Source organism: Microtus oregoni, unplaced genomic scaffold (genome assembly GCF_018167655.1).
Source record: "Microtus oregoni isolate MIOR12 unplaced genomic scaffold, Mior012 000058F_ref0000040, whole genome shotgun sequence".
NCBI lineage: Eukaryota > Metazoa > Chordata > Mammalia > Rodentia > Cricetidae > Microtus > Microtus oregoni.
Genome location: NW_024543834.1, coordinates 1056962 through 1074404, shown reverse-complemented (window position 1 = coordinate 1074404; position 17443 = coordinate 1056962). Strand labels below are relative to the sequence as shown.

The 17443-nt window shown below is 49.4% G+C and overlaps 1 protein-coding gene across 1 annotated transcript in view; it reads right to left on the bottom strand.

The window, feature by feature from the left end:
- LOC121438940 (hippocalcin-like protein 1) overlaps positions 1-17443 on the bottom strand; it is a 104895-nt gene that overhangs the window by 22398 nt on the left and 65054 nt on the right. The window contains exon 2 of the mRNA XM_041639453.1: positions 124-211. The gene's annotated coding sequence lies outside the window, so the exon portion shown is untranslated. The remainder of the gene's footprint in view (positions 1-123; positions 212-17443) is intronic.

The window sequence follows — 17443 nt, the reverse complement described above, 5'->3', positions numbered from 1 at the left end:
CTCAGTTTCCCGACTTGTCCCCTGAGAGCACTGGGTAGATTGTCCCCACAGTTTCTACAAGAGCCACCCCTTCTACCCACAGCCCTAACCATCTGCAGGCCCACTGGCCTCAGGGTCACTTACCTAGGGCCAAGTGGAGGCCAAGAGTGAGCACAGGTCAGAACTGCTGGGGGCTGATGCACAGGCTTCACCGGGCTGCTAGACCATGCCCCTGGAAGAGAAGACCATAGGTCACGTGGGACACTGACATCTGGATGAACCCACACTGTTCCCTCCACTTGCACCCAAGCACGGCTGAGGATGTGTGCATTCTCCCATTAACAGAAGCCTCAGAGATGCTGCCTTTCTGCCGCCCAGCTGGGGTTACATTATCCAAAACCAGTGTGAGCACCGCTATGACCATGGCTCCCCAGTACACAGACCTGGCTCAAAATATTAATTATAACTCAACTGGGTGACTCTGGACCATCAGAGATGCGGTTGTGTGTGGTACCCTGCTTTCTGTTCCTTCTGGTCATTAGGAGGCTTGGTTGAACATCCAGGCTGGGTTTGGGAGGCACAAAGGAGCATCCATGTCTGGCCCCCACCTGGGCTTACCCAGGCTTCCTCCTCAAAGTCCCAGTTGCCCCAGTCAGGCCTCTCTGTCTCAGTGCAGGGTACACAGAAAATATTCTAATGTGCACATTGAATAAAAATACATCCTGAGACTGGAGAGATGGCTTGGCAGTCAAGAGCACTGACTGCTCTTAACGGAGAACTCGGGGTTCAATTCCCAGCACCCACAATGGCAGCTTACAACTGTCTGTGATTCCAATACCTGACACTCTTACACAGACCTACATGCAGGCAAATCACCAATGTGCATTAAAACAAAAAACAAAACCAATACATCCCAACTCAGACAGCATACAAGCCCTCACCATCCGGGGTAAGGAAACACCCCATTAGCATCAAGAGTCACTCTGCCTTCCAGGACGCCCAACAACCAAAGCCCCTGTAGAGGGCCAGCTCTGTAGGCCACCTTGTTCTTCCCCGTCTGGGGATTGGTGTCCCCTCCCAAGTGAACAGTATTATGGGAATGTTCCTGAATAGTACCTCACTGAAATCTTTTCTTGTCCCCTGAGGTCCTCAGGACAAACCAAGGAGGGAGACCCAGCGTCACATCCATTTCCTTGAGTGGGGGAAACGGGGCCTTAGAGAAGCTGCTAACTGACTCAATAGCCAAGGGACAGCCAGGATGGGACCTGGAAAATCCTGTCACCTGAGCACAGCTTCTCTTCCTGGCTACAGCCCAATCTCAGTTTCCCCTCCAGGTCCATGGTCCGTCTATCCGCAGCAATGATCCCGTTCCTATGTGCTTCCTGTACCAAGTTCCGGTCTACCTCGGTGTCTGAAGGATTGAGGGTTCCCTTGCTTTGCAGATGGAGGTGGGAACTGGGGGGGGGGGCGACTGTGCGTCTGCCCTCCTCCCACCCAGCCCAGCTGACTGGACACCACACAGTCAGGAATATGTCGGCTTCATTCTCTTGCGTCAATGCCCAGCCAGCAACTGCAGGTGCCTAGTACTCCATGCTTTACAAAGGAATAGCCCTGACCTCAGACTCAGCCCTAAAATTCAAGATCTGGACTACAAAAGCCACACACTTCCCCACCAGATATGTGCACATTAGTGTGGGAATATACTCATTAGTGCAGGTGCCTGTGGAGGCCACTAGGGGGCATCAGATTTTCCCCAGAGCAGGAGTTACAGCCTCCCAACAGGGCTGGAACTGCACTTGGGTCAGTCAAAGGATAGAAGGGCTCTTAAGCAATGAGCTGTCTCTCCAGTCCCCTGGGCACATCTGGCCCACACCCTAAACCAGAATGAGATACTGTCCCATCACTGTCATTGCTGTCACTCAGGTCCACAGCTTACACTAGCGTTCACACTCTGAGCCATGTAAAGCTCATGGGTTCATGGGTGGGCATGGAAGCATGTCTACTGTGTTGAATACGGGCTAGCTTCATTGACCTCATCATCTCTTGTGCTCCACATGTCCATGCTTTCTCAAGGTGTTTCAAAGACCCCAGCCCCAGTGAGTTCCAAGAGTCCTGATTTGACTGACACTCAGGGGGTCAAGACCAGGCTGATGGCAGAAAAGGGGAACCCCATGAAAGGTCATCGGAACCCACAGCATGGTGGCTGCAGCAGACCTTACCAGGCAGGTGTACAGCCAGTCACGATTTCCTCATTCTGCCTTCCCCATAACCTTGGCCGAGAGCCAGGCTCCCAGGGTATTACTGAGGAGGGAGTGTCTCTGGGACATGCCCGTGTCATTTGTGGCTAAGTGGAACACCCAAAATGCAAATCCTCAGCCCAGACCCCCACTTCCTGCATTCACTGCCGTTAACCAAGGGAACAGGGCATACAGCTATGAGCTCACACAATCATGATACTTGCACAAAAATGGAAAGAACTAGAAATTGTTGCTAGAGGAAAAGTCATGTTCAGAAAGGTGTGTGCATGTGCGCGCGCGCACATGGTGCTGGTGGTGATGGGGTGTATGTATGTATGAGTATGACTAGAAAGGGGAGCCCAAGAGGGAAACGGATCCAAGGAAGGGAAGAAGTGGGGTACATGTCAGGATGCACAGGACATGAAAGGGAAGAAGTGGGGTACATGTCAGGATACATAGGACATGAAAGGGAAGAAGTGGGGTACATGTCAGAATACACAGGATATGAAAGGGAAGAAGTGGGGTACATGTCAGGATACATAGGACATGAAAGGGAAGAAGTGGGGTACATGTCAGGATACACAGGATATGAAAGGGAAGAAGTGGGGTACATGTCAGGATACACAGGATATGAAAACAGAAAGCGCTAAGTAAGAGAAGGAAGGGAACCAGCTGGAGGGGGCGGGAGGCAGAGAGAGGGGAACACATGAGAACAATGGACAATGGCACATGTGTGTGATGGTGACCTTGAGAAACCCACTTTGAGAAAACCAAATACTTTAGATGTTAACCAAAAAAGTTTACAGATTCAGGCTGGAGAGTGCTCAGTGGTTAGGAGTGTATATACTGCCCTTGCAGAGGGGTGAGCTCTGTTCCTAGCAGCCATGACAGACAGCTCACAAATGCCTGCAACTCCAGCTCCAAGGGGGGGTCTGACGCCCTCTTTTGGATTCCACAGGCACCTGCACTCAGGTTCACATACATACATACACTCATAATACATACTTATATCTATATACACATAAAAATTAAAAAATGAGTCTTAAAAGATTGTTTTAATTTTTAAAAAAGTTACTATAGGATGCAGCGAACAAGCACCCCACCTCCTTTTAGGGGTGTGGGTATGTGAGGGGTGGTCCCCCTCTCTCAGCCTGCCGAGACACTGCACCATTAGTGTCTGTGATAGCTAATCTTGGTTGTCAGCTTGACTGGATCTGTGGGCAACACACACCTTTGGGTGGGTGAGTCTATAAGTGTGTTTTCTGGCAGACTGACTCACCAGGCTGAGACCCTCCCCGGGAGTGGGCATCACGGACACAAGGGCAGCCTATGCCTGCCTGCCTGCCCTCCTCGCTGGCGAGTGTGTGTACCCTGGTTCCGATGCTGTCTCCATCCCTCACTCATCAGAGCCCAGGCTTTTGGTCCCCGGATATACTGGAGGCCAGCAGCTCTCTAGGAACCTCCATACCTTCAGGACCAGACTGAGACTGTTAACACATCCAGGTCAGTGTTCTGAGCAGAAAGGGATCTCAGTGTATAGCCAGCCACTGTTGGACTACACTGTCCTATGGTGTAATCTAAAGCCATCTTGGTGAGATGTATCCACTTTATCAGAGCCAGGCCTCTAGAGCAGTGGTTCTCAACCTGTGGGTCACGACCCCTGGGATTGGTGAATGACCCTTTCACAGGGGTCGCCTATCAGATAGCCTGCATATCAGTGTTTACCTTATGATTCCCAGCAGTAGCAAGATTACAGTTCTGAAGTAATGACAAAATGATTTTATGGTGGGGGGGGGGTCGCCACAACCTGAGGAACCGTATTAAAGGGTCACAGTGTAGGAAGGCTGAGAACCACAGTTCTCAAGAGCCTTGACTAATAAAGCATTTGGCTCTCAGTCAGCTGCAGGGACCTTGGTTGTTCAGCGACAAAAGCCCACCATAGCCAGCCTTCTGGGAATAGCTCTACGTGACCACCAAGGGACCACATGCCAATCACAGCTCACTAAAGAGGACGACTCCCAACCCAAGAGAGCACTTTGTATCAGCCATCCCTGTCCCCTAGAGAGGTTCCCAAGCTTAAAGGGAACCTGCTGGGTCAGGGCAGTCCTAGGGGAAGTTCTTTCACGTAGGCCTAGTCAGTGAACGACCTTGGGCACACCCAGTGACCTCAGCCACAAAGGCCAAGGAGCCACCCGGAAGAGTTGGCACTTCACTAGTAGCCTGGCTGAAGCTGCTGTCCTGCTGAGAATCAAGAATTCAAGAACAGAGAACACTCACTGTGGAGGGTGCCAACAGAGAAAGGCTATTTCGTTTACACAGCAATGATCCACAGCCAAGGCCTGAGTTTGTATGACCCTGAGCATGGCCTGGCTCCTCTTTAGTTTCTGGAAATCTCCCAGACAAGATCACTAAGTGTCGCTTCCAATGAAACATCCTGGTGGCCCAAGCCACCTTTGTGACCCATCAGGCTGCCGTTCTGTCTGACTTATTTATTTAGCATATGTGTATGTGTGTACATTCACACGCGTGAATAAGGGCACATTTGTGCCACGGTGCATGTGTGCATAGTCAGAGGAGAAACTCAGGTGTTGGCCCAGGCCTTCCACCTTACTTGAGATAGAACCTACATACTAGGCCAGGCTCACTGGCCTGTGAACTTTGGGGTTCTCCCGTCTCCTCGTAGGAATGCTCGGACTGCACATGCTCATGACTGCATTGAGCTTTTCATATGTGTTCTGGGAACTCAAAGGCAGTCTCTATGTTTGTACAGCAAATACTCTATCTTCCTAGCCACCTCCACAGCCCTGCTTCTCCTTGTAGCAACTCTTGTTCTTTTTAATTGTTTTTTTTGTTTGTTTGTTTGCAGGGGGGGCGGGTTCAAGACAGGGCTTTTCTGTGTAGCTTTGGCTGTCCTGGAACTTGTTCTGTAGACTAGGCTGGCCTTGAACTCACAGAGATCCACCTGCCTCTGCTTCCTGAGTGCTGGGATTAAAGCCACCGCTGCCTGTAAGTCCACATTCAAAATTTCCCTCTCAGGGAGAGGGTTTCTCTACTGGACATGAGGTCCTCAATTCGGTTTTCAGCATCATAAAACCAGACATGGTGGCACACAGCCATAATCTCACCATTTGACAAGGGGGCAGGGCAGGAAGATCACAAGCTCAGAGCCGGTCTGGGATACACAAGAACCTGTCTCAAACAAAAACTCTTTTCAATAAACTCCAAGTCTCTTTCTATGCTGCCTTGTGCTGAAATTTTTTTGCTGGGGGAAGTCAAGGATCTGCCTGTACCTGAACAAAGGTCCCTACAGGATAACGAAACTCTTAAAGACACAGTGTTCGACTGTGTCTTCTGTTCCGCTATAACTAACAAGACTAGGGAAGTGAGAAGAATTTCCGAGGAAGATCCCCCATCCTGCCCCTACCATCCCTTCCAGCCAGCTCGGATCCCAGGTTTCCTTGCAGCAGAACCCTCCATTCCAGAGACCCTAAAGGCTGCTTGTGAACACTCCATTAACTTGAATTGCAAATTTCTTCCTGGCCCTATCATTCAGCCACAGGGGCTCCCTGGCTTTCCAGTGAGAGATAAAGACTGCAGTCATCACTGGAGACGGACTCGAGGAGAAGTCATTAGGAGGGAATAATTATGAGGAGCTACGTCTGGTGGATCCTGATTCTGTCTGCGACTGTCTCTTCCTCTGAAGGAGAGATGGGTGAGTCATGCAGAGCCCGGGATGTACAGGCATCGGGCAGGAAGGAGCCTTGTGTGGAGCCGCTGTGGAGCAGGGCAGGGCTGCCGCACCAGAGCCCAGTCTCTAGCAGGGAGTTTTCCACACTTCCCCTTTTCTGTGGGAGCCCAGCATTTTGTGCCTGGCAGACCTAAGGCCGGCTGTGGCCAAGCCTGACCCATCTATCTAGGTCCACAGAGTGGGGACAGATGGAGGGGAAGGGGACAGGCAGAGAGAGCAAGGAGAACCTCTGGCCAGCTCAGAGTCTTGTCCCCAGTGGGTGGCCCCAACCTGTTATTCCAGTTCTTGATGCGATAATGACACCTCCTAATTGTAAGTTTTTAAGTTAAAATTATGTGAATTAGTGCACACACATACACACACACACAGCACATAGGAAAAACTCAAAACAACTCTGGAAGGGTTTGGGGAGTTTAGGCCAACCGAAAAGGGACACAGTTAGCTGAGTGTGTGGTGGCACAGGCCGGACATCCCAGCACTCGGGGTAGGACTGTGAATATGGCCAGCTCAGGCTACAAAGCAAGACCCGTATTACTGTTTGATGATGGAGTATTCAGATAGCACAACCTCCCCCTCCCACTTTCCACATAGGATCACGTGTTTGAACACACGGTCCAAGCTGGTGGCCTGTTTGGGGAGGGTGTAGAGTTTTAGGGGTGAGGGGGCTTATGAGGCTGGAGCCTGGAGCCTCTTCTCACTCAGCTCTCTGCTTCTTGATCTGTTCAGATGTGAGCGAGCACCTGATGCTTTTGCTGCCACACCTTCCCCACTGTGATGGACTGTAGCCCCTCAAACTGAGCCCAGGTAAGCCTGTCCTCTCCTGAGTCACTTCTGGTCAGGTATTTGGTCACTGCAATGAGAAAAGGAGCTAATATCATTTGTCAAGAAAAAAGAAAAGGCACAAGCAGACTCAAGGAATGAAGAGGTTGAATAAGAAATGAGAAAATTCCTTACAATGAGAAGCCCACACCCAAATGGCTTCATGCCAGAACTGTAAAGAGCTGAAGTTTTTTTTAATATTTATTTATTTATTTATTATGTATATAACATTCTGTGTGTCTGCCTGTAGGCCAGAAGAAGGCATCAGATCTCATTTCAGATGGTTGTGAGCCACCATGTGGTTGCTGGGAATTGAACTCCAGACCTTTGGAAGAGCAGGCAATGCTCTTAACCACTGAGCCATCTCTCCAGCCCCTGAAGTTTTTTTTACCAACTCCTCAGAAGACAGAAAAAGAGGGTATGCTTCTTAACGCATTGAAAAAGATCGCCACTACCATGACACAGAACCAGAGACCGACTTCAAGGGAAAATAAAATTCTTGAGCCGTTCTCATTAAGAATATGGCGTCAAAAATCCCTCACAAAACTGCTTGTCAAATGCAGCAACATGCCTGGTGATGTCTGTCCCAGGAGTGCAAGCTTTGTTATTTACTATCTGAAAATCAAAAATTTTTTTTGCAATTGAATTTGTGTGTTTGTATATGTGTATGTCTCCATATGTGGAAGCACGTGTGTGCCACGGCGCGTGTGTGAAAGTCAGAGGCCAACTTTGAAGAGCTGGTTACTGCCTCCAATCATGTGGATCCCAGGGATCAAACGCAGGTTATCAGGCGTGGTGGCAAATACTCTTATCCACTGAGAAACTTTCATACCCAGCCCCTTAAACTGTGTGTCACAAACTCATATAAAGCCACTGAATGTGAGGGTTGAGAAATCTGGCAATAAAAAAAAAAAAGAAGGTTTGGAGGCTCAAATGCAATGACTAAAAACAAATCAAAGTCAAACATATAATCTATGAGACATGTTGTACTGTGCGACTTCACTACAGCCTTGGTTCTGAGCATACGTTATGTGCACCGTGCCATGCCAATCAAGCCTGTCTGAAGCACCTCTACATACGCTGATGTAGTATATCATAGCAGTAACCACCAAAGGGCACGTGCTCACCCAGACAGATCTAGAAGAAGCATTTGGCAATATCCAATGCCTTTACATGATGAAGACACTCTATGTGGCTAACAGGACGAGACGAAAGGGAACCCCTGCAATCTGACAAAAGACAGCTATGAAAAGAAAAACCGCAGCTAACATTACAATGGGCAGTGATGCCCCTAGGATGAAGACTCATACAGTAGTGCCTCTTTGTTCTCGGTAGTTCTTTCTTTCTCCCCATGTGCATGTGTGTGCATATACACGTGCGTGCGTATACACGTGTACGTGTGTGCAGGCCCAAGGCTGATGTCCCCAGTCTTCCTCTATTGCTCTCTACCTTACTCATCGAGGCAGGGTCTCTTTCTTGAACCCAGAGCTCGCCTGTCCAGCCAGCGTCGCTCTGTCTCTGCTTTCCACTTGCTGGCTGTGGAGGCCCCGAAATGCGAGCCTTTTCCACCTTGTCTGAAGGTCAGAGAGTTTGAGCTTGACCTAGTGTGTGTATTTAGTGTTTGGACGTTAAGATGGCCCATGGAGGTAGATCTATTCCACCCTGATCAAAGGTTAGAGAATTCAAGCACACTCTGCTCCTTCTTTTGAATTTAGAGGTTTGACTTCAGGATACCTGGTATAGGTGGGTTCACCGTCTAAACGACAGAACGCTTTTCTCAAGAATTAATGACTTGATGTCTCAAGTATTGAAACAAGTGACTGTTCTAGTTGTCCTCGGCATCATGTTAAAGCAGTCTTTTGCCTTTTTATTTTATTAAGGCATAAAAGTGTATGGAAAATGAAACGTGGGCGAATTTCAGTATTCGCTGGAACTCCCTCCCGGTACTATCCTAGGTTTCTGTTTTATTATTTTTACTGGCGTCTTCATTCTCTTTACTAACTTTTCTAATCCCCATGTCCCTACCCTGGCAAGTGGTATACCTGTTGAAGCTGGTCCCCGACAGCTGGCATTACAAGTTGCCTGCCAGACCCACTTGGCATTTCTAGGGGTTTTGAGGATACAAACTCTGTCCCTCATGCTCTAATCACAGAGCCATCTCCTCAGCCGTATCTGTCCAAATCATATGGATCCCAGCAGGGCAATAAAGAAAAGAAATGCAAATATGAAAGATATCTATTATGAGGATGGAAGAGGCACGCTACTTCATTCTCTGATACTATTATTTGGTAATTAGCACTTCTGATGAATCCGCTTCATTTTTCAAGAAGGCTGCTAGAGGCAAGATCAATAGATAAAAATAACTGTGTTTAGAAATTTGCAATTCAAAATTCAAACAGTGGAAATTATGACAATAATAATTAGAATACATAATTCCAAACAATGACATCCTACCCTCCAAAAAATACTAAGAAAAAATACTCAATAAGAAATGCAAAAAAAAAATTCTGCTCTGGAAATAACAAGACATTGTTTTGCTTGTTTATTTAATTTCATTAAAAAACAAAAAATAAAAACAAACAAAAACCAAGTTCTGCCACATAACCCACACTAGCCTAGGTCCTGCCGTCCAGTCCAGACTGGCCATAAGCTCACAGCCCTCCTCTGGCTTCAGCCTCCAAAGATCTAGGCAGCACCAGGCCTGGGGGAGGAAAAACACTGTTGAAAGGTAACAAGGAAGATCTGAATAACTCCGGATGCATTCTCTGTTTACAAACTGGAAGACTATGGTAAGCCAGCCTTTCTCCCGACTGATCCACAGACTTAAGACAATTCCTGTCAGCAGCCCCTACCTAGTTTACTTCTTTGTAGAAAATGAAAAACTGGTTTTAAAATTCATATGGAATTGCAAAGAACCCAGAGTAGCCAAAAAAGTTATAAAAAATAGTTATAAAAAAGAAGAGAGTACTTACTCATGCCTCTCAATTTTCTTTATATTCTGTGTGTGCAGAGTGTGTTCATACGTGCAGTTTGTGTGTGTGAAGGCGCATGCATGTGGAGGCCCAAGGTTGACGTCAGGCACCTTCCCTCGTCACTTTCCACTTTGCTCGGTGAGGTAAGGGCTTTCAGTTGGACACAGAGCTCACTGGTACAGCCAGTCGAGGTAGCCGGCTGACTCAGTGATCCCATCTGGACCTTCAGAGCCACCATGCACGCCTGACATTTGACGCCGGTTCCGGGGTCTGAACCCTGGTCCTTACACTTGCACAGCACAGCCATCTGAGCTATCTACCCACACCTCCCAACGGAAAGACACAGCAATGAAGTGGAATCAAGAGTCCAGAAATAAACACGTACATTTGGGGCTATCGATGCAGGACAGAGACAGAGCACCTGCCTAGCATGAGCAAGGCCTAGGGTTCCATCCATGCCTCAAAAGTCAACCAACTGACCCTACACATACAGTTTAATAAGGACGTCAAAACCATCTGACACGAAAGACTATCTTTTCTTTTACAAATTTTATTATTTATTTATTATTTATTGAGGTAGTGTGTGTGTGTGTGTGTGTGTGCATATGGAAGTTAAGGGGACAACTTTTGGGAGTTGGTTTTCTCCTTCTACCGTGTGGGTTCCAGGTAAAGGCAAGTGCCTTTACCCACCAAGCCATATCACCAGCCCGTTAGCGGTTCTTGGAGCTGGGGGAACAAGGCTGCAGCCTGAAGTGTTAGGTTTCCTCTAGAGCGATGAAAGTATTCTGAAAATGACTATGGCAATGGCTGGACACACTTGGGAAAAGACCACCACCAACTGAACTAGGTATGCTACCTTTACTTTGCCTTACATATAGACGTGGAAATTTTTAGGATATAGGAACTGTATCTCCAAGCCCCATGGTGCTAGTTTATGTCAACTTGATACAAGCTAGAGTTATCTGGAAAGAGGGAACCTTAACTGAGAAAACGCCACTCTAAGATCCAGCTGTAGGGATTTTCTTAATTAGTGATTGATGGTAGAAGGTCCAGCCCATTGTGGATAGTGTCATCTTTGGGCTGCTGGTGCTGGGTGCTATAAGAAAGCAGGCTGAGCAAGCCATGGGGAGCAAGCCAGTAAGCAGCACCCCTCCATGGCCTCTGCATCAGCTCCTGCCTCCAGGTTCCTGTCCTGTTTGAGTTCCTGTCCTGACTTCCTTTAGTGATGGACTACAATATGGAAGTGTTAGCTAAACAAACTCTTTTCTCCCCAAGTTAATTTTGGTCATGGTGTTTCATCACAGCAATGCCAACCCTAACTAAGACACCCGCCAAAAGAAAAAGGGAATCTAAGCCAAAGTCTTTCTACCATTTTACATTAGAGGACAAAGGACACAAGAGACAGGGCTTCCCAGTGCCGCACCATCACCCCTCACAGACGGACAGTGCAGTGCAGAGCAGGTGTGCCAATCTAGCTGATGTCAAGAACTAGGCAGCTTCCCATCCAGGGCACAGCCCTAAAAACATGGTACCTCGGGAACCCCCAGCATCGCCGGGCGCGCAGGCTGAGGGCCAGCCAGCATGTGTATTAGGTCCAGGGCCACCTCCTCATTTTTGAGAAGTACATAGGTTCACTCAGATATAAACTTGATGCTAGGCAGGCTGCTAGACACAAGCTCTTGGGGGTCTCCTTATTCTTATTCAAGGGTGCTCCAGGATCTGGGGGTGTTGTGCAGGGCCAGTCCTCAGGATACGTGGTCCATAAGAGATCCCAGCTGCACCCACCGCTCTACAGCTGTAGCCTAAGAATCTTCAGAGTCCTTGGCTGTTTCTGTGGCTGGGGCCTCCCGATGGCCCAGACCTGGAGAACTGCTTGTTCCTGCCTTCAGCTAGAGAAGTCTCTCCCCAGCCCCCAAACAATCCTGCCCAGGTCATGCATCGTGCTACCTCCAAGACCTGCAGGGAACCCGGAAACGGCCTCTCCAGCCTGCTCCCACAGACCGGATGTGTGCTCAAGAGATGACAAATTGTCTTAATATATTCTGAAGCTCAACTTAATTAGGAAGCAAAGTCCCTTAGGGAGGGAAAAAAAAATATTGTGGGCTCTGAAGCCCAAGATAGATGGTTTGGGATTCTGATGACTCCCGAGTGACTATGGTTTGGAAGTGACTCAGCCAACCATGGTCTCCAGGTAATGAGCACAGTGACTCACAGAATACCCTCGGATACTATTCGGATAATGACCTCTCTCTGTAGAGACATTTCTTTCATTTCACCGTTCAATAAACTGACTTACAGCAGGGTATGATGGCAGACACTTTGTGACCCTACCGTTGGGAACTACGGTGGGAGGGTTGTAAGTTCCAGGCTAGTCTGGGCTCAGTCTGAGCTTCATGGCAAGACTCTGTCTCAAACAAACAAAAAGAAGTAGCAATATTAATAATAAATAATAAAGCAACGGGGTCATAAAGGAGACCATAGGTCATGCAGATGTCAATAGCTTGTATCCCATGGCACACAGTGGCAGCCAAATCTGGATGAGAACACTCAGGCTGCCCGGCTCACAGAAGGGGAAGGGGCTGGGAGGACTGCTGGGTTCAGCAGTGAGCTGAGCCCAACCCTGAGCAAGGCAGAGTCCTGGTCAATGCCCATCCTGGGAATTTGACAATAAAAATTCGCAAGTTCCAAAGACTATGCAGTGCCTAACGGTGGTTCCTGCTTGCACGCCCCTCACCAGTGTGGCTGGCATTCATGAAATTGAAAACTAGAAACAAAATGCCAGGCACCAGAGGGAAAGATTAAAGGGTCCGTGGATCCCAGGATAGCAGTGAATTGAGACTTTCTGGCTCTGTCTCGTTGGATGCGAGTGCACCATCTCTACATTATGAGACCAAACACGGATACTCACCCACTCATGTCCTTCCATGGGGTAGGAATAAAGGTGGCCCATTTCTCCTAACAGGCTTTCTGGGACCCCTCCCCAGCCAGGGCCACTGTCACCTCCTACCATGGCTACCTAATACTGCTGACCCTGGACAGGAGCAATAAGATACCCACTCTGGCATTCTTCTCAAGGGGTGCCTACTCTAGAATGGAGGTTGTCAAAAATCTTTGCCAACACTGAATGGGCAGCCATGGTGGGAACAGTGATGGGCCTGGGGAGGTGGGGTGATTGCTCCCGATGGCGTTGGCTCTCCCATCTTAGCTGAGGGGACACAGGCCTTCAGCAGGACACCTCTCTCCAGAGCCTAGCGTCTCAAGAGGATGGGAAGGAAAAGTAGTCTGCCCTTCCTTCCATTGTGGGACCACAGCATCTATGAACACAGACATTTAGCCAAGGCTTCCATGGGTAAGGCAAAGAGAAAGAACACCCATCTGGTCCAACCCTGCCATTTTGCCATTGTGCAGAGGATTCCAAGAGGAAAGAAGGAGTCCTGGCACCAACTCACAGGGCCAGGTGTGGCCAGATGTATAACCAGGAGTGGCCCTATTAAGACCAGTACGGCCAGGTGTGGCCAGGCCATATACCCAGGAGTGCCCAGGTGAGGCCAATATGGCCAGGTGTGGTAGCATGAAAAAACAAAATTACTGGGAGAGGCAGATGCTTCCATTTGCTGCTGGTCAGCGACATCAAGGTTCCTACCTGAACGAGTGCCCTTTCCAAAACGTGCACTTGACATCACCTGCGGTCACTCAGTGGTCACCTGTCATACGAGCCAGGGCTGCAGGCCTCTGTGAGCGCTGCTGCTAGGCATGCCGGCAGCTTTATTAGCAATGAAATTGGAGGAGAGGATGGAGAGCGGGTATTCGGCTTGGAACAAATTATCACTATAGTCTACTCAGGAGCACAATGGCCACAGTGTCCCTAGAGTGGCTGTCCTGAGTCCACCCCAGGTTCTCAGAGTACCAGGAATGTGGAAGGTGAGGTGGGGGTGAACCCTTCAACACAGACGGAATCTAAAGCATGCTGAACATGGACTTCGATATGTCACTGGGTGGCCCTGGACGGTCGCTGTCCCTCCTCTGGTCTCTCTTCCCTGTCCTTCCTCAGGTAGCCATGAGACCACATGAGAATATGAACCCACAAACACCCTCTCAATGCATGGACACTCATGCTAAAGGCTGGGAGCAGCACCCTGCTGTGTGCAGTGTACAGAACCACAGCGTCAGGCCCATCCACAGCAAACAATGTCCCTTCAGGTCCTATCCAGGGCCAAGCCAGCTACTGGGCCTGCCAGCCACCTGGGTGTTCATGATCTTGTCCTGGAGTTGAGTGGGCAAAGGGTGGCATCTTGTTCCTAGGCTCACAAGTCTCCAAATGCCTCTTAGAGAAGACTGTTCCTAAACTTTGAACAACGAATCAACAGACAGCTCAGAAGAAGGATCCCAGCTAGTTATAAACAGTTTTGAATATTAGAATTCAGACTGTCTTCAGCCACGGTGGATTCTTGAATGATGGACTTGGAGGAGAATCAGGATAGTAACCTGGGCAGGATGAACGGCATATGCCCGGGCCCATGCCAGAGGGACCTCAGAGGAGACGGGTGAGTGATCTGGGCAGGGGCTAAAGCTGGTCCATGGCCAACCATCATCTGGGGGGGGGGGGTGTGTGGCCATGAGCAGCTTCCAGCTTCTCACATACAAACACTGGAGACAACGTACCTGAGGCAGAGAGCTGATGAATTATTGGGTAGGTGAAGGAGAGAGAGGGAGAGAGAGAGAGAGAGAGAGAGAACACAAAGACGCCCCTGAAGTGTTGCCTGTGAAGCATCCGCCTGGAAACACATCACAAAGACGGGGATTAAGGCTGCAAAGCCCCTTAATCAGGAACCTGCAGGATGCTGGCTGCGATGAAGGGGTAAGCCATGCGAAAACAGAAATAAATTATTCATTCCCCACAAATGAGCAGCCTCCACATTCCTGCAACAGCCGGCTCACCACGGGCACCCCAAAGGCATGAGAGTCCTGTTAGCGACACTGCTCAGCCATGCCGACATGGGTAGATTCGGCCATGGCCATCTTTACAGCTCCCCAGGATCTGTCCACACTGTGTGCATTCAGTATCACAAATTAAAACAGCCCAACTCAGCTAACACAGTCCTGACTCAGGACAGCCTCAAGCCATAGGGGCAGCTCCCCGGAATCACTGTATCCAGAGCGTGCTGAGAGCACACACGGCCTTCCATACGGGGAAAGAAGCCTGGAGCTTACAGGTTGGGGCAAATCTCCAGAAATGGGTTTGAGTTGAAAGCAGGCCTGCCAATCCAGAGCTACCATTAAAAAAGCATGTGTGTGTGTGTGTATGTGTGTGCGTGTGTGTGTGTGTATACACATGCGCATGCGTGGGTGGAAATGTGCGCACATATGGATAAACTATGCATACATATTGTAATTTTAGCAGCTCCCAGCCACACAAGCACACGGAACTGAGGCCACCCAGCAATCACAACAGCAGCCATGCACCACTAACAGCCTTGGGTCAGGACCCCAGGGGACCAGCAGGTACTGGAAAGAAGAGGTCATTCACAAAACAATCCACGTGCTCAGGCCTCCCAGCGGGCCTCCTGGCCTTAACCACAGCTGACAGTCTTGAGGTCTTCTCACCAAGTTCTGGCATGCCAGGGACTATTTCCTCTACCCAGAACACACCCTAACTTCTCGATGAACTCTTCTTCACATGGGTCTTGAGGTTCCCTCTACAGAGGCCCCAAGCTCCTGTCTCCTACCCCATTCCTGTTGTACCATGAGGTTCACTGTCCACTCGACACTGGTGACATCTCTTACCCGCCTGGGGCTAGCAACTGTAGCCCTGCTGGAAGGTACTACTGCAGAGGACAGGGCCCTGCTTGGCAGCCAGCACACCTTCCGGCACAGAGAGAGCAACTGTGCCTAAGTCTGGAGGTCCCTCCTTCACCTGTCCAGAACAGGTTGGAATTCTGCCTCGCAGTGAAACAGTGAGGGTATTAGAGAACACTCCATAGGGAACGGGGCTTCTCCTGGGGCTGGGGCTTTGCACCCATCTTGATCCCCATGGAGGAGTATCCTGTCCCTCTGTCCCTAAGCTTCCACAAGGAGTCTTCTGCAGCAGCCACACAGGCTCACATTGGCCTCATGTCCACTACTTGTGTGAGAAGCGACTTACGCATGTGGCTGAAGGAAAGGATCTTCCAGCCGTCCCCGCCCTCAAGCGTGGAGGCCCATAGTTGTCTGCAACCCACACATGACTAAAAGTGTGGCTTACAGGCTGGGGCAAACCTCAGGTTCTGGGTCTAAAGCAGACACGCCATTTGAGTTACCATTATAAAGGCATGTGTATGTGTGTGCTCGCATGCGCGTGGGCAGAAACGGGTGCACACGTGGATAAACTATGCATACGTATTTTAATTTTAGCAGCTTTCAATGGAAGTGAGTGGCTTCCTGTCTCTCAGAGGGAAACGTGGTCGTTGAGTGAAGACATTCCTTGTTCTCACCAATGGGGGGAGGCTGTTCAGAGGCTATCTGTGGCATCTCATGGATTGCAGAATGAGCTACACACAAACAGCAGCTCGCCCCATTCTAAGAACTGCAAAGCCCAAAAGACCAACAGGGTCGCAGCAGAGACGCCTGGACATGCGCGGACCCCACAACCTGAGGATGGTAGGTAGACTCCAGCGGCAAAGGTACGATGGAATCAACTTTCCATCAAAAACACCCGAGACAATCAGTGTCCGAGGCAGAAAGTGTTTACTCTGGCCACAGTCTCAGAAGCTCAGTCTATGGTTCTTTGACCCTGTGGCTTGGGAACTGAGGCAACATGGCAGGTTATGGTGGGATCCTGTGGCTGGGAAGGTCAACTTAGGTCACAGCAGCTGGACTTGGGGTCCTCGTGTGTGAGCTTCCTGTGGGCATATATCTGGTCCTCTTTGGGTAGCAATAAGGGTGAGGATGACTATTGGATCGTAGAGTAAGAACGTATTTAATGTTTTGAGACTACTACTAGCTGTTTTATCCAAAGGTTTGGACAGTGGCCATTCTAGTAGATACACAGTGGTAGTTCATTGCTTCAATCTACTTATCCTTAATTTACTGCTACATCATACTTCAGATCACATGGGACCAGTCCTTTAAAAGGAAAACAAACAAACCAAGTCATAATCATGTCACTTCAGGCTCTTCCTGAGGCATATTAACTGCATAGCATAACGGGCCGCACTGTGACAGCATACACATTCCCACAATGCACCTGGATCACACTCAACCGTGGGACCAATCTTCACTACAGACCAGTCTGTCTGGGGACTGCAGTGCCACCATACCTTGGTGGCAGTGAGGACCAGTGTAGGAGCTGCCACAGAGGACATCAGGACACGCTCAAGTTGTTCAGGGAAAGGGGGGCCAACACTCTGGTCCCTTGAGTCCCATCTAACACATTAACACTGTCTCAGCCTAGCTAACCATGAAAGTCTCCCAATGGGAGGAAGGAACTGCGAGGCCCTGGATAGGCCACCCGCTGTTCAGTCCTCATGGAATTCTTTCAGAGCTTCAGATGGCGCCCAGCCAGTGTATCAGGTCCCTGTAGGTCCTAGAAGTCACCACAGGGGGCTCCTGGACAGCTTAGACAGAACCTGCACAGAGGGTTCCTTTCTGCTCCTGCAAGGCCTTGGGGACTGCCTCTGCCCCCACATAAGCAGTGATCCTGGGGACCCAAT